General features: G+C 33.7%; 1 protein-coding gene across 1 annotated transcript in view; it reads left to right on the top strand.

Annotated features, from left to right (window-relative positions):
* Positions 1–23225, top strand: part of LOC114344961 (proteoglycan Cow) — a 218090-nt gene that overhangs the window by 154371 nt on the left and 40494 nt on the right. The gene's annotated exons all lie outside the window — the stretch shown is intronic.

Genomic DNA, 23225 nt, shown 5'->3' with positions numbered 1-23225 from the left:
AAATTGGTTATAACTTTGTAAAAGCCCTATATAACATAACAAACCTTTATATTTTTGTGATGGGAAAGTTAAGAAAATTTCGAATAAGTATAAAATAAAATATAGGGTGTTCCATTAAAAAAAAACATAAGTTTGGTTTGCCACTATGTTATCAAACACCCTGTAGCATTCTAACTAATTTCGTAATGTAAAGCTGAAAGTTGGATACAATTTTTGTTATCAACTTTTATTGCTATCTATTACTATAGCGGATCTACTGAGCTTTATCACACTCATCAATCACCCTGTATATTGAATTATAATTATTTTAGGACGAAACATTTTTTTGTCATTACTTTTTAAACCACAAAAATGTCTGGCAATTATAGTTCATATTTCTAATAATGTTTAAAAAGTACTAAAGAAATAACTTTTCGTGTCATATTAATTTTAAATTCGATATGTTTACCTGTACAAATAGTAAACTGTAGTAATGAACAAATGCAGTAATGAACGCAACCTGTATCAGCAGCCAGATGGCTGGTACGGTGTTCGAGGAAGCATAGGGAATAATATATTAAAGAACCAGTTGTCTTAAAAATTTGTTTTCCGACGTTGCTAGCTCTTGGTGCATAACGTTTGTCTCGGGTCTTGACAATAGTCTTTGTGTATAGTTGCGAATGTTAAAATAGAGTGTACCGACATTATTTAAAAGTGCAAGATTGGTTATTCCTTATTAATCCAATTCGAATTCCGCGCGTTGAAGCGCGCTTCGCCAGTTTACCAATTTAAACGTCGGCAAACAGAGATAGAAAATATATAATAATATATAATAGAAAAGGAAAGAGAACACGATTCGCACCCCAGAGTACTGTACAATTAATAAATATTTACTTTTATGATAAAATCAGACGGATCATCATATCCCCAAGAATATCAAGAAACACCGCCAGTGTGGGTGGTAGAAATTTTATTAAGTTGCTTAATTTATACAATGATAAAAATCTTGATACAACGTAGTTTGACCACTACATAGTAAAATTGCCACGGTACTGATCCGTATCAGCTCCCTAGCTAAGTCGAAACAGGAACGCTTTAGGGCTTAAGTGAAATTTAATAAAAAAATTTTCTTTTTGGTAAAAGGTATATTAGTTTAAAAACCCCTAAAGGGCTACAAACATATGAACAAAACGTTTTCGATCTGTAACAAGAGCATCATCAGTGTTACAAGAACATGGTGAGCCAACCAAAAAAATACAAAGGTCAAAGCCTTTCAAAAAACAGACAAAAGTCTTATATAAATGAATACATCGAATAATCCAAAGGATGGATAAAATCCCTAAGGATACGGCCCTAGGGCAACATATGACCCCCACACGTTGTAAGTGGGTCAAAAGGTAACTAGGTCATTATGTTATAAGAGGTGGCAGGCAACTGTGGAGCTTTAGGGCTTGTTTATATGCAGGCGGTTTGCCAACGTCGACGTCGCGGTTTACCTGAAAAACCCAACCGCCGCGGTTCAAGTTTTTTTTTATTGGCTTTAGGATTAGACCATGCGGCCAGAAACAAAGTAAGTACATAGACATCATAAACATCAGCGGTTCAAGTTAACATAGAAACAAATACAACCGCTCATCATCGTACATATGCAACCGTGAGTTTTACGCGGTTTATCAGCGTTTAAACAGGTTAATCGTGACGTTTACGTTGGCAAACCGCCCTATCTAAACAAGGCCTTTTAGTACCTGTATGTTAAATTTCTTTGATTGGACCCTGCCATTTGATTGACAATTCACGGCAAAAAGCGGAACTCTTCAAAGGACAATAAAATAGGGTACAGAGACCATAAATTAGGGTTCGGTATTAGCTTAAGGATAATAAATAGCAAATTTTGAGAGACATTTCGCTATTTCACGTTGCATTGAATCCCATCTTCAGTTTTTATCCTTTTCTGTTACATTTTTCTATTTTACTCAGCTTGCCGCGCCACACTCTGTCGGATTTCTTTTTTATGCGTCTAAATTCAAAACTCTAGTACGTTCTTTAAAGGTAAAATATTGCAAAACCCCTAAATTTTAGAACCGCTTGGATTGACATGAAATTTGGCATACACATAGCTAACAAGTCAAAGAAAAAAAGTGATATTGTGCCGATGTGTGCTTTTGCCCTAGAGGTGAGTTTCACCCCCTTTTGGAGGTGCAAATATATGTTCGAAATAAGTCCGGAAATAAATAAAATGACTAATTCTAAGCAACTTTTGTTCTATAAAGTTTTTTAACCAAGTTAATACTTTTCGAGTTATTTGCGAGTGAATATGTTAATTCTTCTACAAAATAACCACGTTTTCAGACGGTTTTTCGCAAATAACTCAAAAAGTAAGTATTTGGTCGAAAAAAAATTTCTTATTAAAAATATAGCACGTAAAAAAGTGAAAAACTATATATTAGGTCACTATACCTAGTAGAAGCAGAGTTATAGCTAATGGAAAATAGTTTCATATTCGTCAAATTTCAAATCGAATATTTTAACGTGCCATAACCAAAAAACGAAGCACTTTTTTGGGGAAAACTCATTTTAACTTTTTTAAAGTGTTTAAAAAATGTTTATTTTTGTTTTTTAAAAAAAATTTTTAGCATCAAAAGTAAACAAGTTACGCTCAAAATAAATTTGGTCCCTTTTTTTGTAAGAAATAGGGAAAATCACCCCCTAGTTAGCATTTCTAACGAACTTAATTGTTACCACTTCACAAGTTTTTTACTCGCGTATGTATTGATCATATGATCTGTAAGTTTCATCGGTTCAAAGTCCTTATTTTTGAAAGAGCTGTAGTTAACAGGGCTTGAACGAGTCACTTATCACGAGTGTATGCAAATTTGGAAACACCGAATCTTAACCAATTTTTGTCTTACAGAAAAACAAAAAAATACAAAATGTTCAGAAAAGTAAAGCAGACTTTTCTTATCGTTTAAGATTTTTGGTATCTCTAACAATTTTTAAGTTATTTTGAAAAAAAGCATTTTTTCCAAAATTAAAATTTTTAAAAACTTTAGTTTAAAACCAAATTTTTTCAAAAATAAGCACTTTGAATCGATGAAACTTACCGATTATATTATAAACAAAACATAAGTAAAGTAACTTGTGAAGCAGTAATGATTAATTTCATTTAAATTGCTAATTGGGGGGTGATCTTCCTGATTTTTTTTTTGCCAAAACAAAAGGGACCAACTTTATTTTGAGCTTAACTTGCTTACATTTGATGCTAGAAATTTTTTTTATAAAAACAGAAGTAAAGCTTTTTTTAAACACTTTAAGAAAGTTGTAATGTGTTTTCCCGAAGAATACTTCATTATTTGGATATTTAACATTGAATTATTCTATTTGGAATTTTTCGAATATGAACCTATTTTTCATTAGCTATAACTCTGCTTTTGCTAGGTATAGAGACATAATATATACACCATTTTTTTCACTTTTTTATAGGCTATAGTTTTTCTAGGAATATTTTTTTCGACAAAATGCTTACGTTTTGAGTTATTTGCGAAAAACCGTCTAAAAACGTGGTTATTTTGTTGAAAAATGAACATATTCACTTGCAAATAACTCGAAAAGTATTGATTTGGTGAAAAAACTCTATAGAACAAAAGTTGCTTAAAATTAGTCAGTTTATCCATTTCGTCACTTATCTTGGACATATATTTTTTCACCCCCGAGATGGGGTTAAAGTCACCCCCAGGGCAAAACATCGGTACCATATCACTTTTTTTCTTTGACATGTTAGCTATGCATATGCCAAATTTTATGTCAATCCAAGCGGTTCTTTAAAATTTACAGCAAAAACCGTGAAAGAATGCACTACTCGACAAGTGACATGTTTTACGATATTGAGATTTATACGTCATTCTACTCATAACCTAAAGGGCTACCAGTTGCTGTATGTATAAATGGGTGCGTTCGGACGACCACAGCGGCTGGACAGCTGAGCCAGCAGTAGCTGTCAGACGTCACCGCTGGAAGCCAGCCGCTGAGAGATTTACTAAGCTTTCCCTATCACGGCTGGATGCAACCACTCAGCCGATTTCTGCTGGCAGCCAGCCGCTATGGTCGTCCGAACGCACCCATTGGGTGCGGGATTATTATTACTTCTGCAGCGGGATTACGAACACTCGATGCGAGATCGCAAAACGAACCGTAGGCAAACTCGATGCGAATACGCATCGAAGCCAAAAAGTGATTACGAACTGGGTTCGAGTAGACTGTCAGAAAATCATCGGCAATTTTCGTATTTTTGAATCTACGGGATAATATTTCGAACAAATGGAATGATGTGCACGTTATATGCCAAGGAATTTCTCTCATTAACCTCAATAATTATTACAATAGAATATAAAATAAAGTTTTTATTACATATTTAATTGTTATAAACGTTTATTTTATATTCTAAGAATGGTACAGTGATAACGTGTACCTAGATATAAAAATATATGATTTTCGAACTTGAGTAGAATTTGAGATTAATTATGATTTTTTACCGTTATTAAAGATTAAATGGCCAGGGAAAGATGGGATACGATACGTTATATAAAAATATTACTAAAGGTCGTAATGGTCACTGCTAACTACCTATTCACTTCATCGAATTCTGTCTCAGAGCTTTCCTTCTCACATATTTTTAAAGTAGGAATAAGTATTAGAGAACTTCTGTCCGTGTAATGAGTGTAATAACACCTCACTGGGAGATTTAAACAATATATTTTTTTAATGTTCAAAACATGAGAATTATTATCAAAACCGTAGATATAATCTAAATATCGTTTGATTAACGATTTACATTATTTTTAAATTGAAAAAATCAAAGTATGAAGTAAGTAGGTTATGTCATTATGTATTCACTTTTCTTAATTTTTATACTTGGACCGGCAAGAGAGAAAGCGTTATAGGAGATCAGCGATCTATCAGAGAGAGAGATAGATAGTTCGGGTTGGCAACTCGACAGGGTCGTAGGTATCGAGCAGTGCCTTCGAGTTGACTCGCATCGACAACGTAGGGAAAGAGGTTTTGTAATCACTCCCTACGGTAAACATGGCGGATACGATGCGTATCGAGTGTACGTAATCCGGGCCCTGAATTTTTTTTGTATGCCAATAAAGACGTACTACATTTGTGACGCATAATATGACAGATTTTGCAGTTATAGTTAACGCCAAAAAACAATTTACGACTTCACGACTTGCTCACATTACTCTTACTTAGAGCTCTCTGGATGGCTCATTCGCAATCTTCTTGTGTATTGTCAAAGCTTGTTGTATGACTTGGCTTTCGTTACAATTTTGCTTCCACTCAATTCGATTATGTGCATAGTTCCCTCCCCTTTTTCACTTTCAGGATTTTGATGTTCCTCATGACCTGGTCCTTACATCTCTGTCTGGCTCTTCCCCTTAAAACTGGTCTTTCAGTTTCTGGTTTCCATCTGGTGATCTTCTTAATCAGTAGGTCGTTTTTTTCTCTCCTAGCCGTCTGTCCTAGCCGTTTCAGTCTGTACGCTTTAATAAATCTAACTAGGTCTTCTCCCTTCATTATTTTTTTTAGTTCATGGTTCATTCTTCTTCTCATTTCTCCATTTTCCATTCTTATAGTCTTATAATCTTATCCATAATTCTTCTTAGGATTCTTCTTACCAATATTCTTAATTTTTCTTCGTCTTTATCTGTGAAGCACATTGTCTCGGCTGCGCATGTAATTACTGGTCTGATTGCAACTCTGATATTTTCCATATTTCATTTGCCAGGGTTGTTATTGCTTCTTTTACTATTACCTTGTCTCTTCCCATAAGTACTACGTCATCTGCATATGCTATATGCCACTATTTATGGTGAGGAGTAGGCTATAATTAATTTAATTCCGCTAGCCTTGACTGTTCCATCTACTGTTATTGTTGATGTTGAATAGTGTGCTTGTGGCTGACAGGGAATCGCCTTGTCGCACTCCTGTTTCTATTGTAATTGATTTTGTGCTACCTTCTTCTGTTGTTACTTTAGCTCGGGATCCATCTTAGCCATTTTTGTAAGAAGTCTACGAGGGTCTAAGAGGGTGTTCTATGTTGTGTTCGTGGCATTTTTCGATTATTTGTGTAATTATGTGCATCGCATCTGTATTGGATCTGCCATCTCTGAATCCTTGCTGGTAGTCCCCAATTTTTTTCTCTGTGAATTGAGTGAGTATTTGGTTTATGAGGGCTGTTAGAATTTTGTATGTTGTACTCAGTAGAGATATTTCTCTATAGTTGTTACTATTCAGTAACAATTATTGTAGTATTTTTACCATTGAGTTAATACAAATTTTATTTAAAAAATTGACTTCGCGCGCGTACATATTTGTCAACAGATTTTTGGTAAATCGATGTTCCTCCTCCCCATACGATGTGGGATTTAGGGAGAAGCCCAAGTGGTTAGTAGTGGCAAACTATTTTGCATTTTTTGGGCTCCAAAAATTGACATTTTCAGCCAAAATTCAGCTTGTTCGTCTCGTGTTTAGACGAGACGATCTCTGAAAACTGGACTAAATAGTTATTTCTGATTTTGTGATGTCAATAGAGATGTACTACATTTCTGACACAGAATATAACATGTGCAGTTATAGTTAACGCCAAAAAACAATTTACAACCACCGTGTTAGACAAAAAGAATTTTATTTTTTTAAAATAGGAGGTGTACTTAAAAACAATGCTTTTGTTCTGCCTTTGTTTACTTTCTCTCGCGATAAGGGCTAATCCTCACACAACGACGAGCCCTTTTGACCTCGTAGTCGTCGTATCATCACGACTTCCTCGCAAACGATATTCTTTATGTTGTTAACTGTAATCAGGCCTTTTCTTTTGCTCCTTTGTTATACTTTTCCAGAAATGGACTAAGCCCTTACAATGAGTGTACAAGTTTTGTAATCTGCACCTAAGCTACAGCTTTAGAACAAAGTAGCGGATGCTACATAGAATCATTTGTTTTGTTGTTGAAAGACATAATGGTAGTAAAATTTGTTATTTTAAGTTTAAGAGCAAAAAGACAGGTTTTGATATCCTAACTAAGATTTTATAACACTAAAAATAATTTACCATTTCTTATTCTTTTTCCAGTATCCTGTCAGATTATGGAACTTTACGATCATATTGGCAATAATATCTTTATCTACGGCAACTCGAAACAGATTAGCCGATGTCTCTGATAACATCCTTGGAGATTTCGGAGTCAGTACATTCTTCTTTGGCCTGTGCCTCTTCTTATGGCGAACTTGCCCCGTATAATGAGGTGTAGAAGGTTATATCTCTGTTGATGTCTCATTACATGACCGTAATATTGTAACTTTCGAATTTTTATTGTTTTTGTTTTCTGTGCTCTTTTTCATTCGATGTAAAACTATTTCGTTTCTTATTCGACCAACCTAACTAATCCGCAATATTCGTCGGTAGATCTACATCTCAAGCAGAGTGCAGAAGCAGTAGGGCTAGCAATAAATACAAATAAAACAAAACTACTCATACAAACCAGATCAAATAGACCGGCGCAACAACACTTTATTGACGATATAGAACATGTGAATAGATTCACGTACCTAGGAATGGATCTGGTCGCAAGCAATGAAGAAGAACCGGAAATAATTAGAAGGCTTGTGCTGGCAAATAAAGCCTATTTCGCGATGGTCCACATATTCAAATCGCGAGACGTACACCGGAAAACAAAACTCCGGGCCTATAAAACAATAATCAGGCCCATAGTAAGTTATGGCTGTGAAACATGGGTGGAGACATAGAAATATGCCAATGCATTAGATGTGTTTGAAAGAAAAATATTACGTAGGATACTGGGCCCAATAAGTGAAAATAACAACTGGCGAATTAGGTATAATAGAGAAATATACGAGCAATATAGCGAACCAACTCTAGCACAATACACTAAACTGCAGAGATTACGGTGGGCAGGGCACGTGGTCCGCATGCATGAGAATAGAATCCTCAGAAAATTGCTAAATGCAAGAATGCAGGGAAAAAGACCTGTTGGTAGACCTAAAAAGAGATGGGAAGACGAAGTCGATGAGAATGCCAGGAACTTCCTGGAAACGCGTTCATGGAAAAGAACAGCGGTAAATCGAAATGATTGGAGAAGCTTGTTGAAGGATCCCAAGGCTCGATTTGGGCTGTAGTGCCATTGGGTGGGAGATCTACATCTCAAAGACTTTTAATTTTGTAATTATTGTCTCTGTAAGGGTCCTGCTCTCCATTTTGGTTATGTTAAGTATTTTCTCTGTTGTATTCTTTATTTCCCATACTTCCTAGTCGCACGTGGCTATCTTTTCATTATGGTGTTGTAGAGATAGCTGTGCTGTATTTCGTAGGTTCTTCTTATGTACCGTTATTTGTAATTTGCAAACCTAGTTAAATATATTTCTTATATTGTTTAATTCGATGCCTACCTTCTAGCTGTAGGTCCTAATGTTCTCCCCCAATTCACATGCATTTAGTAGTATTTAGAAGGAGACTCGTACAAAAGAAATTTTTTAATCCATGAAGTAATATCCCCAAGAATAATTACATTAAGCATAGCAATTAAAGAAGAAATACACATAACACGGATATGCGTTTCATTTGAGATACCAGATGTTTCCAAAATGGATGAGTTCTATACTCAATTACAAAACTCATTAAATACAATTACGGAAAAAAAATCAAACAATACTAATAACACAAACGCTAGAATAGGAAATAATATAAACGAAAGACAGTGATGTATAAGATTAATACGGAGAAATGGAAATGAATATAACCGGGCATGGAATTATCTAATTCTGTATTGACAATAATATGAAAACGGGATAAACTTTATGGTAATAACAAAAGAATCACAGATATACCTTCATAGCCGAGGAAGGAGGAACAAGAAGCATCATAGATTGTATAACATATTCACAAGAGCTAGAAACGATGACAAAAGAAGTAAAAGTAATAAATGAAGCAGAACTGAACAGACAACATAGACTAATAATAGCGGAAATAATAGAAACACTAGATATCTAATTAGAGAATACACAATACAGCCAAATAAACATAAGAAAACTAAATACAAACAAAATAAGGGACATCTACCAAAATAAAATAAATAAAGGACTAAAGAAATACGAAAAGCTTAAAATTAGGGATTCACTAGATGAAAAATGGAAAAAATTAAAGAAAGTAATATACGAATCAGCTAAAGATTACTGTAGAATTAAGAAAAACCAAAAACAGACCAGATGGTTGACAAACCCAGTAAAAGTGGCTATCACTGACAAAAAAGGAGGAAGGAAAAGATAAAAGCATACAAAGGTTTCAAGTGACAACGAACTATATTATAAAAATAAAAATAAAATTGCCAAAAAGGGAATAATAGATGAGAAACCAAAAATCCTGGGAAGAATTTGGGAACAGCTTAAATAAAGGATCTAAAAATGATCAGTATAAAATTATAAGGTATAAAATTACAAACTTTGTAAGAAAGGGGTTCAAACCTTACTGGGAGAACTATAGAGCGATATGTCTAGCACAAGTGAATAGAAAATAAATTAAGAGCTAAAGTGTTTAGAATATATTTATACAGGGTGTTTGGTAAAGAATGGGCCATAGCTTAACCTCAGGTTCCTGAGGTTAAAATAGGCCGATTTAAGCTAACTTACCTTAGTACAAAGTTTATAATAACCGAGATACAGGGTGTCAAAGTTAAACTTTTTTTTTATTTATTATTGTATATTTCCTAGCAGGTATGAGATAACAACATGAAATTTGGTATGTGGGGTTTTTTTGGTCGAGAAAACTAAATTCCCTACCAAAAATTATGTATTGCCCAGAGGCCGCCACATACGCCTTTCAGCACTCATTTATTACGTTCAATTTTTTTTATCCCTCAGTCTGTATAATTTTGACATTCAAACTTTTATTCTCCTATTAGTTTTACTTAAGAAAGGTATACTTCTTTCATCTCCCTAAACTCAACCGTTTTCGAGATAAACGTATTTTAAATCTTCGATACACCATCATTTTTAGCATAATATTATTGTAGTTCCACCCGAAAAATAACTTAAAACCATAATAATTGTGCCAGTTCTCAAATTTATGTCATTGCATCGCAAAATCCATTTGAAGAAATTTGCGATACATTTTTGGATAATTTTATGGTTTTAAGTTATTTTTCGGGTGTAACTACAATGATAAATATGCTAAAAATGATGGTGTATCGCAGATTTAAAATGCGTTTATATCGAAAATGGATGAGTTTAGGGAGATGAAAGAAGTATACCTTTTTTAAGTAAAACTAATAGGAGAATAAATATTTTAATGTCAAAATTATACAGAGTGAGGGATAAAAAAAATTGAACGTAATAAATGAGTGCTGAAAGGCGTATGTGGCGCCTTCTGGGTAATACATAATTTTTGGTAGGGAATTTAGTTTTCTCGGCCCAATAAACCCCCACATACCAAATTTCATGTTGTTATCTCATACCTGTCAGGAAATATTCAATAATAAATAAAAAAAAGTTTAACTTTGACACCCTGTATTTCGGTTATTATCAACTTTCGTACTAAGGTAAATTAGCTTAAATCGACCTATTTTAAGCTCAGGAATCTAAGGTTAAGCCATGGCCCATTCTTTCATTCACGATCTTAGTATTGACCTTCGCGTTCAAATGACATGTTGCTATATCTTTCCTGCCCTACTGTATTGAGTAGAAGCGTGGACTTTAAGTGAGGTTATGTTTAAGTGAGGTTATGTTTCTTAACAGCCTTTGAGATATGGGTATACAGACGACTATTAAAATAAGCTGGATCGACAGAGTTAGAAATGAGGAAGTCCTGAGACGGCTGAACTAAACAACACAACTGGTCAATACAGGGTGTCCCGGAAAATAGTGCGTTCCTTAAAGGTATAGGTAGAAGGCACCATGTAGAACAAAAAACTCTTATAACATTTTTTTTCTAAATGCAACCGTTTAACCAAAAAATTAAAATACATTTTGGTATGCAAATTTAAATCTGACAACTATGTGCGGTACGCAAATTTTAGGCATAAACAGTCCCATGTCCCATGTAAATAGATAGAAGACAGATAGTAATCAGATAGTTTTAAAGAATCCTGTTTAGTGTCAATGCCGAAAATGTTTTCGGATCGTGAGTGTATTACCTATTATGTTATTACGTTGATTATTTAACCCTGTATCTCGGTTATTATAAACTTTGTAGTAAGGTAAGTTAGCTTAAATCGGTCCATTTTAACCTCAGGAACCTGAGGTTAAGCTATGGCCCATTCTTTACCAAACACCCTGTATATTCTGCGATAGCTCGAAGGACGCGAACAGGCCGAAAATCAGGAATTAATATGCTGCCCAACCTTGAATCTAACATATTATCAAAGACAATCTTTAAAAAAATAAATCAAAACTCATCATCATCATAAGTTGGCGCTACAGCCCTTCGTGAGACTTGGCCTGTCTCAAAACATTCTTCCATCGTTCCCTTTCGAGTGTCCTTCTTCTCCACCCCCTTACTCTAGTCTCCATTAAACCTTCCTGCACATCATCCAGATATCTGAGTTTAGGTAGCCCCTCCATCTTCTTCCGAGCGACCTATTTAGCAGAGTTAGTTTAGCAGAATCACTTTCATCCATCCGCATAAGGTGGACCGCCCATCTTAGGCACTTTATTTTGATGGTTTTCACGATATCTGCATCACCAACAAATTTATAGAGTTCGAAATTATATCGCTTTCTCCATAGATAATGTTCGGCAACTTCGCCATAAGTGGTCCTCAATACTTTTCCTTTAAAGATTCGTAGTAACTCTTTCATCTTGAGTCGTCATTATCCATGTTTCCGATCCGTACGTGAGCACTGGGAGTATGATTGTTTTATAAAGTTTACATTGTTGCTCTTGACATACGTCTGGACCTTAATTGGGGACATAGGCCAAAATAACAACGGTTACCACGCATATGCGTTTTCTTATTTCTTTGGATGTGATGTTTTTGTAGTCTACAAGTGATCTTAAGTAGCAGAATTCTTCCACCGTTTCTCAAACTCAAAATTATTCTTATTATAAGTATGTATTTATAGACCAGGGCGCATCTGTAAAAATATTAGTACATTTGGACGTTGAGAGGTGACTCAAATTTTTTTGCAGAAATTGCTTGAAAATAATTCAAATATTAATATTTGAGTTATCCTCCCTCTCAAAAAGGTCCGTAACATTGTTTAAATAATCAAAATGTCAAAAAATTAAGGAAAAATTCAATTTTTTTCTTGGTTTTTTGATTATAACTTTAAAAGTATTCATTTCCGAGAAAAGTTTTACAGACATAAAAGTTGCACAATTAAATTTCCTATAACACAGAATTGGCTAAAAATTAAAAAAATGGCCACCCTTGTTGCAAAATAGCAATAATTGCGAAAAAATCATACAAAAACAAGTATTCGCATTTTACGTTTCTCAACCATTTATGCTACACTTAAGACCTTCATATTTAACCAAGAAAAACTTTATGATACAGTAAAACAATACTGTAAATTTCATTAAGATCGGTTTAATAGATTTTGCAAAATAAATTTTGCAATTCAGCTTTCGCAAAAAAATTCATTTTTCAAAATGTTACAGGACTGAAAATAAAGCCGATAGCAATGAAATTTTTTTTGCATATAGAAGTGTACTGTACCTTTCATGTGCAATTTGCAAAATTAAAATCAATTAACTACCACGGCGTCAGTAATTTTTTTAAATAAACATTAATTATTGGTGCTACGCGCAGGACACAGGATAGTTTGCTCTGATTGGGCATTCCAATGACCTTTGATAATGATTGATACATTATAATTGTTATTACATTTCGATATAAATAAATCAATTTGTTTATTGCAAAATAAAAACACATACTCTATCCTTTGAAATAACACTTATTTGTTAACAATTTGTTAGCAAAAACTTTCTTTGTTCATATATTTTAACTTAGAGAATAAAAGTTTATTATTTTTAAACATAGCAATTGTTTAAACAATATTTCACAAACAATAATAAAATTAGTTTGATATTTGTGGAATTAAAATATTAAAATACAACAAAATATAGAGTAAGAAAATAATATATTAGATAAAGATTGGAAGAAATTTTGGTGGAAATCAACTTGTGTGATTCGAACACCGCTGTCCTGCGCGTAGCACCAATAATTAATGTTTATTTAAAAAAATTCCTGACGTAGTTAATCGATTTTAATTTTGCAAATTGCAAATGAAAGGTACAGTACACTTCTATACGCAAAAAAAAAATTCAACTTGCTATCTGCTTTATTTTCAGTCCTGCAACATTTTAAAAAAATGAATTTTTTTTGCGAAAGCTGTATTGCAAAATCTATTAAAACGATCTTAATGAAATTGACAGTGTTGTTTAAATATATCATAAAGTTTTTCTTGGTAAAATATGAAGGTCCCAAGTGTAGCATAAATGGTTGAAAAACGTAAAATGCAAATACTTGTTTTTGTATGTTTTTTTTCGCAATTATTGCTATTTTGCAACAAGGGTGACTATTTTTAAAATTGTTAGCCAATTCTATATTATAGGAAATTTAATTGCGCAACTTTTATGTCAGTACAACTTTTCTCAGAAATTAATAGTTTTAAAGTTATAATCAAAAAACCAATAAAAAAATCGAATTGTTCCTTCAATTTTTGACATTTTGATTATTTAAACAATGTTCCGGACCATTTTGAGTGGGAGGATAACTCAAATATTATTATTTGAGTTATTTTCAAGCAATTTCTGCAAAAAAATTTAAGTCACCTCTCAACGTCCATCTCAAAACAGATGCGCCCTAGACTATTCCTAATCGGCCGCAAGTCCCAACAAAAGTTTTACTCAAAATATGTCAATGCATATTAGGCGAGCGGCAGCAACCCCTAAAATTACGTTATACCGACCACGAAAATCAACTTTAAGGTGAATGACCAATTTTGGTGATTCTGTATGTTTTCGAGGTCGCTGAATATGAATATGAAGTTTATTTTTATCCAGAATTTGTCGAACTTGTTCAAGAATAAAATTTTATGCAAAAATGCGAAAAATCAATTTGGATGATTTTTCAACTTTACCTCGCTGTATCTTTGCTCGCTGTACATATTTGCTTTTGAATTAACTTAAGTAGTTAGATAACAACTAGCTTTGTACAAACTGTTTAAAGAGGAGTTGTTAATATTTAAACATTTTGTCGTCAGATTTTGTTAGTTTCATGTTTACTTAAAAAAGTTGAGTGACAAACTTTTTAGTTTATAGCACCACAGGAATAAAATATAATTCATGAAGAAGTTTTCAGGAAAATTTTAAGTCAGAATATGCAATAGGAAAAAGTTATGTGACTATACACGAGCGGCACACCTCAAAAAACGCATATTTCTCGAGATACTGTGTGGTGTGATGATCACGGTGTGCTGAATGGCTAATTTTGGTTATACTTTATGTTTTAGATGGTGCTGAAATCGAAAATTAGGTTTATTTTGAATTTTACATGGGGAAACAATGGCAAAATAGCAATTTTGCTCTAAAAATAAAAAAAAAATGAAATCACATTTTCTGCGTTTAACTCGCTACAACTCTGTTCCATTTTAATTTTTTTTTTTGAAATTTTTATAGTAAGTATAATATTTGTTTCCGAAGACAATGGTACCTGTTTCAATCTTTCTGTCTTATTATAATAAAAGTTATGAATTGTTTAAAGCAAAAGGTGTTGATTCCTGAATCGCAAAGTTTAATCGCAAAAGTTAAATGACAAAATTTGAAATTTAGCTTTTTAATCAAGTTGATGTTATAATAGGGGGTACAAAGAATAAAATGTTTTATGGAATAAAATGGTGCAACTTTTAATTTTAAGAAAAACGTGATTTATTTTTTTTTATTTTTAGGGTAAAATTGCGATGTTGACAATGTTTTTCCATCTAAAATTCAAAATAAACCTAATTTTCGTTTTCAGCACCATCAAAAACATGAAATAAAACAAAAATTAGCCATTCACCACACCGTGGTCAGTAGGGGAGAGTTGGACAAAACGGGATACCATTTTTGTTTATTTTTATTACGGAAAAAATGTTAAAGAAATTATCATATTATTATTTTTTATAGGTATAACATTTATTGAAGCACACAAACAATATATTTTTAGCTATTTTTAATGACTGAAAAATAGTAAAAATAAATATTTATTAAAGTCTTGCACATCCCGTTTTAGCATACCACGGTTGGATAAAACGGGATAGGTTCACAATATTTAATTTTTTGCATAAAATTATCTAAAAAGTATATTTAAGTAGATATAAGACTGCAAAGCAAAATTTACCTTTAAAAAAATAATATCTTCAGTAGTCAGAAACTTAAAAATAGGCCTTTTTTATGTTTTATTGCAAAATGAGTTATAAAACCTTTTATTTAGGACTAGGTACGTACCTGTATCAGAACAAAAGTCACATAAAAATATATTGTTCTTTTCTGCAGTATGAGAACACGCTTTATCGCTATTTAAAAAATTAATAGGCCAACAAATAAATAGGTGGATAAGACGGGACATAAAAAATTGTATCCCATTTTATCCAACTTATAAGTGTCCCGTTTTGTCCAACTCAGACATTTTTCAAAAGAAAAATGGCTCCTGCCTAAACGTGAAAGTAAAATTAGATAGACGACACATGAGAATATTCGTTAATGAGTGCTTAATTAAATTTAATAGTCACCGAAATTATATGTTTAGATATGTAGGCAATGTAATGTAGAAAACAACGCACTTAAAAGTACAAAGTACCAAAAAAATTGAGTCAAAAAATTCTAACCACAACAAATTTTCATCAAATAATGGCATCGAGGTAAAACGAACTGAGAATGTTAAAATGACTGAAAACAAGTTTTCGTCGTTGTCCGATTGATAGCAGCACTAGTTGGGTCTCTAGGCTAGGTATCCCGTTTTATCCAACTCTTCCCTATCTCGAGAAATAAGCGTTTTTTTGGGGGAGTGCCACTCGTTTATAAAATCACATAACTTTTTTCCTATTGCATATTTTTACTTGAAATTTTTCAGAAAACGTCTTCATGAATTATAATATTTTATTACTGTGTTGGTTAAAACTATAAACTAAAAAGGTTGTCACTCAACTTTTTTAAGAAAGCATGAAACTAACGAAATCTGACGATAAAATGTTTAAAAATTAACAACTCCTCTTTTAATTTGTCTAAACATTTTGGACAAAGCTCGTTGTTATTCAGATACTTCAAGATAACACAGTAAAATTTTCAAAAGGAAAGATTTACAGCGACCAAAAATACAGCGAGGTAAATATGAAAAATCATCAAAATTGATTTTTCGCATTTTTGCATAAAATTTGATTTTTGAACATGTTTCACAAATTCTAGATAAAAATAAACTTCATGTTCGGATTCAGCGACCTCGAAAATATAAAGAATGACTAAAATTTGCCATTCACCTATCATGGTCGCTTTTTCGATTTCTCAGCCTCAAATTAGGGGTGTGCCGCTCGCCTATATCCAATACCTTATTTCGAGAAAATGTCCAGGGAAATCGGTCAAACGTCGCGTAATATAAATATCTAACGTCAGTACAACCCTGTTAAGACAATTAAAAGTTGCTGTAAAGAGCTTACAGAACAGTAGCTCCGAACGTTACATTACAAATTTATCGGTAAACGGCAACACATTATTGAAAGCTACATGAGAGTTAAAACGACATCCAAGAGCAGCCTTTGTATCAGCAGAAGTTAAAACTGAGATAACTAGGTTAAACTCACGGAAAGCTTCCTTTACGATTTAATATCAGTTGAGTTTGCACTGCAAAACAAATATTCTTTTAACCACAATTTTCAGTCATATGCTGAACCCATCTCGCTTTCCTATTTTATGGAAATACGCTGAAAGTATCATAATTTTTAAACCAACAAAACCTTTCCAGAAATGAAATTTCTATTGACTCGCCATACCCAACAAACTTTTTAAATAATATTGTCATAGAGAATACATGAAGAACAGATAGGTGACTTTTCAAATAACTGGCGGCAGTAAAATAAGTAAATAAGGGTAAGATCGGTTCTCACTTCGTCTATCCACCTCTTCCTTGGTCTTCCTACTGACAGACGTCTTACCATAGTTCCGCTGAGCGTTCTACTAGGTGTTCTGTCGTTATTCACTCTTATAAGGTAACCTTCTTCTTCATGTGCAATGTCCTTTCAGAACGTTGGTTACCATCATAGCTATCTTAATTTTATTCACTGCCACCCTAAATGGCATGCTTGTATCAACACCATACCAATCTCGCAAGTTCTTCAACCATGAGGTTCTTCTTCGTCCTGGACTGCGTTTGCCTGCTATTTTTCCTTGCATAATATTTTGTAGCAACCTATATTTGGGACCTCTCATTACATGTCCGAAGTACTCCAGCTTTCTCTGCTTGATGCTTTTTATGATCTCAGTAGTCTTGCTGAGACGTTCTAGTATTGTGAAGTTTCGAATCTTCTCCACCCACGAAACTTTTAAAATTCTTCTATAGCACCACATTTCGAAAGCCTCAAGGCGATTTAGATCGATTTTATTCACAGTTCAGGGCCTAGATTCCGTGCACTGTAGATATCTACATGTCGCTTTCTATCGATATTTGAACATCAAAATATATGAATTTTTAGCTTTAATTGAATTATTTTCTAGTTTTGCTTTAGTTTATCAATTAGAGTATAACCTAGCAAAACTAGAAAATAATTCAATTAAAGCTAAAAATTCAAATATTTTGATATTCAAATATCGATAGAAAGCGACATGTAGATATCTACAGTGCACGGAATCTAGGCCCAGGACTCGACACCATAAAGTAAGACCGAGAACACGTAGCAGCGAAGTAGGCGGATCCTCAATGCCAATTTTAGGCCTCTGTTACATAACACCTTGGACATCCTTCTAAAAGCGGCTCTAGCCTGCTCTATCCTAGATCTAATTTCGCCGTGACTTTCTGCGTTACAATTTAGTTGCTGTCCAAGGTAAACGATTTTATCAACTTGCTGAAGTTTGGTATTATTTACATATATAGACGGTTTTATATGCTGCTGTTTATTTATTACGAGTACTTTGGTTTTCCGTATGTTCAGATCCAGACCTGCCTCCCTACAACTCTCAACGACACTATCAAGTAGTGTTTGCAGATCTTCTTGACTAGAAGCTAGGAGTACTGTATCGTCCGCATATCGCAAATTATTGATGACTTCACCGTTCACAAGTATTCCTTCTTGTTTTTCAGAAAGAGCTTTTCTGAAAATTGTTTCGGAGTAAACGTTGAAAAGCAGTGGTGACAAGAGGCATCCCTGCCGTACTCCTCTTTTAATATTAAGAGCCTGTGATTCCACACCATCTACTAAAACTGATGTTGTTTGATTGCAATATAAATTTGCAATTATTCGAACATCTCTGCCGTCCAAACCTATGTCTTTTAGAGCTTCGATCAACATTGAGTGCTTAACACGATCAAATGCCTTTTGGAAGTCAATAAAACAACATTATATGTCTACAGATATATCTCGACATCTTTGAGCAAGTACGTTCATTCCAAACAATGCCTCTCTCGTTCCAAACCCGTTACGGAAACCAAACTGTGTGTCATCCAGGTATTCCTCGCATTTATTGTAGATACGACCATGTATTACCTTCAGAAAAATTTTCAATAAATGGTTTAACAAACTGATGGTTCTATAATCAGCACAGGTTTTTGCTGTTGTTTTCTTAGGTAGAGCTATAAACAGTGAATTTGACCAGCCATTAGGAAGTTGTCCGCTGGTATAAATCGTATTGAAAAACGAGGTTATAGCCTCTAAACTAAAACATTGCTATCATTTATAAGCTTATATATTTCAGTTGGAATTTCATCAGGATCAGTCGCTCTGCCATCTTTTGATGATAGTATGGCTTTTATTACCTCAGAGCGTGTTATTAGGGGTCCGTTGCAGTTAGTAATATCGGGAGGTGAACTACTCCTATCGTCTTCGAATAGGTTCGTGACGTAATTTTCCCATTCTTTAAGTTTGTCCTCTACTTCAAATATTACTTTACCCTGTTCATCTTGTAGCAATGCAGTTTGTTTCTTATTGAAGATACCAGCCGCTTCTTTCACTTTTTTATACATGTTAAACGTGTCATATTTGTTTTCAAGTTCTTCAATGTCTTGACACTGTTTGGCTAGATGTTGACTCTTTGCTTCTCGTATTTTACGTCGAATTTCTTTTTGTATGCTGTTATAAAGTGTTTCGTTGTTTTTCACTAATCGCCGTTGTTCCATCAAATCCAATATGTCTTCTGTCATCAAAGCCTGCTTTTTTAGCTTTGACCTGCCTTGTAAATTTCTCACACAGATTTCTTTTACTGTTGTTACGATTTTATTTAAGCCCTCATCGACATTCTGACCGATATTTTCCCAAATTAAATTTTCGTTGAGTTGTCTTTGAACTGATTCCTTAACTTTCTCGTCTTGTAATTGGGCTGTATCAATATTTTTGCGAGACTTCTTTTTGATCCCCTTTTTTAATTTTAATTGGGTTACAGCTACTATGTGATTGTGATCAGACCCAATGTCAGCACCTGGATAAGTTTTAACTGATTTGATCCAGTTTCTAAATCGATTTTTACTAGAATGAAGTCGATTTGGTTCCTAATGATTTTGTCCTCTGATTCTGCATTTGACTTACAGGTGTAGAGTCTTCTCGGTGGTAGTTTAAAGTGAGTATTCGATATAATGAAATCGTGTCCACGTTCGTTTCTGTTTCCCAAGCCATAATCCCTCACAATGTTCAAACAGCGTCCTGTGCCGACTTTAGCGTTAAAATCTCCGAGGACTATGGTATTTTCTGAGATCTAGAGCATCAGTAAGATCTTTGTAAAATGCTTCTAATTTGTCTTCATCACTGGATGATGTTGGGGCATAGACCTGAATTACATTGGTAATGAACGGCTTTGAACTAAATTTTACTAGCATTACTCTGTCAGATATGGGGATATAAGTTAATACTGATTGAGCTAAGTGTTTTGCTACTACGATTGCAACTCCATTATAGTGATTGGCATCGGTATTTCCGGCATGATACACTTGATATCCGTCTACGTCACATACTCCTGATCCCGGCCACCGCATTTTACTTAGGTAACCTGCTCAGCGCAATCTTTGTATTTTTGCACAATTTGCTATAGAGGGTTCTTAATATTGGTATAACTCGTGGTTGAACCTTCAATTTCAATGAGTCAACGAGTCTCAATGAGGTATGGAATAAACCCGCTTAGTGGAAGACTCTAAACTGCATTAGAACATCCCATGGGTTATGCCGCGCCTCACTATTCAAATGGGAACTGAGCCAGATACAATAATGAGACTGCGGACAACCTCGCCACGCCATTGAGCAGATTTAGCCCCTGACGGCATAATCTTGTAGCACGATAGACTTCTTTCATGCCACAAATGCTGCTCTGAAATGAATGAATGATCTCCATCAAAGGCTGCTTTTAGATAATATCCTTGTTATAGATTTTAATATTATTGAAAAGTTTACATGATGTATAACGGACTCTTTTCGTCGCGAAAATGGACTCTTTCAAGCATTTCGTGACGTTTCTTTCATGATGATTGCCTCAGTATTTTACTACAGAGGACAAATAATAAAAAAACGCCAGTATAGAAGTTTCGCTTTAAAACCTTTCTATAAGATGAAACCTTAATGAAGATTTCCATTGAAAGTGAAGCACACTCAACATTTATTTACTTTTTTTAAGTTTATAAACTCTTTTTATAATATTATATTTTACTGGGTATCAACAAAAAAATGTGATAGGCCATTTAGCCCAATAAATGACCGTTTTGGAGTGTAATTTCCAGGGGCAACTCCGAATTGCATGAAAATTTGGATTTAGGTTCTACTTACCCTCCACTTCAAAGTTGAATTTGTGCCGTTGGTTGCTTTTACTTGGCGGGTGATATTTACCCCTTCTCGGGGGGTGAAAAACGCGTGTTTAAAATAAGGCCCGAAATGGATAAATTGACTTATTTTAAGCACCTTTTGTTCTATAAAGTTTTTTACGTAAGTCAATACTTTTCGAGTTATTCGCGATTTAAAATGTTGATTTTTCGACAAAAAAACTACGTTTTCAGACCGTTTTTCCCAAATAACTCAAAAAGTAAATATTTCATCGAAAAAAATATTTTTAGCAAAAGTGTAGCCTATAAAAAAACGAAAAAAATGGTGTACCAGTAAAGTCTACAAATTGAGTAGAAGCAAAGTTGTAGCTCATGAAAAATACGTTCTTATTCGTCTAATTCCAAATCGAATAATTCAACGCGAAATCACCGAAGAAAGAAGAGTTTTTCGGGAAAACCTTATTAACATTTTCAAAGTATCGAAAAAAAGCTTAGTATTTGTTTTTTACAAAAGTTTACAGCATCAAAAATAAACGAGTTACACTAAAAAAAAAAGTTGGCCCCTTTTTTGGTAAAAAAAATCGTGAAAACCTCCCTCTATTTAGCACCCTAAATGAAATTAATCTATTTTAACTGTATGTGTATTGTTTATATGATCTGTAAGTTTGATTGGTTTGAAGTGTTTATTTTTGAATACTTTTGGTTTTATAGTAAAAAAAAATTTTCTAAAAATTTTTGAAAAATTTCATTTTTTCAAAATAACTTAAAAAATATTAGTGACAAGAAAAATCTTAAAGAGTAAAAAAATGTAGGTTTTGCTATTATAAATATGCTAGTTTCATTTTGTTTCTCCGTAAGACAAAAATTGGTTAAGATATGGCTGTTCAAAATTTGCATACACTCGTGATTAGGGACCCATTCAAGCTTTCTCAATTATGACCCTTTTAAAAATAAACACTTTAAAGCGGTGAGACTGACAGATCATATAAAAAATAGATAGGTAAGTAAATTGTTTGTAAAGCGGTAGCGATTAATTTCATTTGGAGAGCTAAACACGGCGAGATTTTCATGATTTTTTACAAAAAAAAGGGGGCCAACTTTATTTTGAGCGTAACTCGCTTATTTTTAATGCTAAAACTTTTGTTAACAATTAAAATAACCCTTTTTTAAACACTTTAAAAAAGTTTAAATGGGTTTTTCTTGAAAAGTGCTTAATTTTTCGGTGATTTCACCTTGAAATATTCGATTTGGAATTAGACGAATAAGAACGTATTTTTCATGAGCTACAACTTTGTTTTTATTTGATTGATAGACTTTACTGATACACCATTTTTTTGGGTTTTCTATAAGCTACACTTTTGCTAAGGATATTTTTTTTTCATAAAATATTTACTTTTTGAGTTATTTGCGAAAAACCGTCTGAAAACGTAGTTTTTTTTGTCGAAAAATCAACATATTCAATGGCAAATAACTCGAAAAGTATTGACTTACGTAAAAAACTCTATAGAACAAAAGTTGCTTAAAATCAGTCAATTTGTCCATTTCCGGTCTTATCTTGAACGTATGTTTTTTCACCCCCGAGAAGGGGTGACTGTCACCCCCCAAGTAAAAGCAACCAACGGCACAATTTCAACTTTGAAGTGGAGGGTAAGTAGAACCTAAATCCAAATTTTCATGCAATTCGTAGTTGCCCCTGAAAATTACACGGTATCGCCGAATTTCCCGTTCATTTACTGGGCTAATTGTCAAGTATTTGCTTTTACAGTAGAAAAGTTTGCACGAGTCATTGATTATAAAATATTTACTTATGGTAGGGGAGCCCAAGTGGGGATTTTTGCAGTTACTCGAGCGCGTCAGATTATCACATGGGGAGAAACCTTGTGCCCTGTAAATGTACCTCTACCATATATTGGCTGTTAATACAGGGGAGTTCGTTAGGGGGTCCGAGAAAAAAATGTATCCTACTTGAAATCGTGAGATTAAGATAAGGTAAGTTAAGTACATGCAAAAGAGTGCATATTTTAAAAATCTGACGATTTGAGCGGGGCGTAAGGAAATGGGTCACAAAGTTTGACAACAAAAAAGCGAATATTTCGCGAAATGAACGTCAGATCGAAAAATTCCAACATACACGTATTAAATATTTTTGAAAAATCTATCGAATGGTACCAACCACGACCCTCCACGGAAGTGGAGTGGGAGGTTACTTTAAAATATTAAATAGGAGCCCCAAATTTTTATTGAAGATTTGGATTCT

This window comes from Diabrotica virgifera, chromosome 3, assembly GCF_917563875.1.
Source record: "Diabrotica virgifera virgifera chromosome 3, PGI_DIABVI_V3a".
Taxonomy (NCBI): domain Eukaryota; kingdom Metazoa; phylum Arthropoda; class Insecta; order Coleoptera; family Chrysomelidae; genus Diabrotica; species Diabrotica virgifera.
This window is presented reverse-complemented; position numbering and strand designations above follow the sequence as displayed.